The following is a 1849-nucleotide window of genomic DNA, read 5'->3' as shown; positions in this document are numbered from 1 at the left end:
TGAAAATAAAGAATATACCGAATTTATAAATAACAATAAAAACTATGAAATTGAAAATAAAGAATATACAAAATTTATAAATAACAATAGCATATTAAAATCTGCAGTTTAAATTTAATTCTGAAATTCTGAATTGATCTTAGCCATGTGGAGCAAATCCTGTTTCATATCCACCGGTTTGTTCTGCATAACCAGCGTTGCTGCCATTTGACTGTCCATTGTCAACTTGAGGTGCCCCATACTGACTTATCCCACCACCCCTACTCCCACTCCCTCCGCCTCCATATCCAACAGAACTATCTGTGCTTCCATAAACTATGAGGTGCCCCATACTGACTTATCCCACCACCCCTACTCCCACTCCCTCCGCCTCCATATCCAACAGAACTATCTGTGCTTCCATAAACTATGGGTGTAGGAACCCCATAGTTAATGGGGAATCCAACATAACTGCCACTCCCACTCCCACTGCCACTGCCTCCATATCCAGCAGAGCTATCTGTGCTTCCATAAACCATGGTTGTAGGGACCCCATAGCTAATGGGAACTCCAACATAGCTACGATTATTGTTCATAAAAGTAGTGTTATCATAATTACCTCCATTGAATGCAGGTCCATATCCTGCACCACTTCCATAGTTAGGAGTATTGTACCCACTGGCTCCATACGAAGAGTAACCATAACCACTGTTCACTGGAGGAACAAGAGTTGAATTGAAGCCGTGGGCATTGCTGGCACCGAAATTACGTTCTCTACCATTAGGGAACACCTTGGGAATTGCTTGTTTGACTTCTACCATCTTTCCATTGAGCTGATGAAAAGGATTTTGTAGAACTAAAGCCACAGCATTTTCTGAGTCATAGATGATGAAGCCAAACCCTCTAGATGCTTGAGTTATGGGATCAAACATTACAGCTGCATGGATAATTGTGCCAAACTGTTGAAAAGAATTTCTCATGTCATTCTCAGTGACAGTAGGTGCTAAGCCACCCACAAATATTTTCTTTGTCCCGCTTTGGCCACGACTACCATTACCAACTGTATTGCTCCTATGCTGCTCATCTCTGGAAATTGCTTTTTTAACCTCCACCTATGTTTTTGATAAAAAACAAAAAATGTGAACAAAGTCATCATTTGTAAAACACCTTCAAACTGATCAAGAGAACAAAACAGGAAGGCAAGTTACCATTCGGCCATCAATGTTGTGCTTTTCTAAGAGAACCCTGTCTGCCACAGCTGGATCTGCAAAAACAATAAAGCCAAATCCCCGCAGCCTGCCTGTGATCCTGTCCTTCTTAATCTCTACTTCCAGGACATCTCCAAAGTTGCTGAAATAATCTTTCAATCGTTCCTCTGTTGTGTCCGATGATATCCCACCAATGAAGAGCTTCCCCTGCTCTGAATCCATTTTAAAGCACTGCCTACACACAATCCATCTCATGAAAACATAAAATCTGAATTATACAAAAACACATACGCAAATAATCGCAGTAAGAGAGTAATAGAGAAAGCGACTCACCGACCGTATTAAACATACAAATACAGAACTGTTGTAAAAAATCCAACTTGTGAGCTAATTCCCAAGTAATAGTGCAGGGACAACCCTAAAATCTGATTCGAGGCGCGGACTGTGGAGGATTGTCCGATGCTTGAACAACTTTTTAGTCAATAGGGTGCGCCTATATATAAAGAGCGTGGCCACATGATAAGATGTCAGCGACGTGCCCATTAAAAAGTTTCTGGTCGGTTAAATAAGGAAGTTTTAAATTTTGAAGGTAGAGTGCTTGTTGACAGTAACTAAGGTTTGGAATTAGTTAAAAGTGGTAAATTGAATTTTTTTGGGAAAAT

General features: G+C 40.5%; 1 pseudogene; it reads right to left on the bottom strand.

Moving 5' to 3' along the window:
• Positions 1–296: 296 nt before the first annotated feature.
• Positions 297–1409, bottom strand: LOC149220505 (heterogeneous nuclear ribonucleoprotein 1 pseudogene; annotated as a pseudogene).
• Positions 1410–1849: the final 440 nt, after the last annotated feature.

Source organism: Pinus tabuliformis, chromosome Q, assembly GCF_031772625.1.
Source record: "Pinus tabuliformis cultivar Carrire ecotype Pingquan chromosome Q, CPIR1, whole genome shotgun sequence".
NCBI lineage: Eukaryota > Viridiplantae > Streptophyta > Pinopsida > Pinales > Pinaceae > Pinus > Pinus tabuliformis.
Note: the sequence above shows the minus strand (reverse complement) of the source record. Positions and strands in the feature narration are given on the sequence as shown.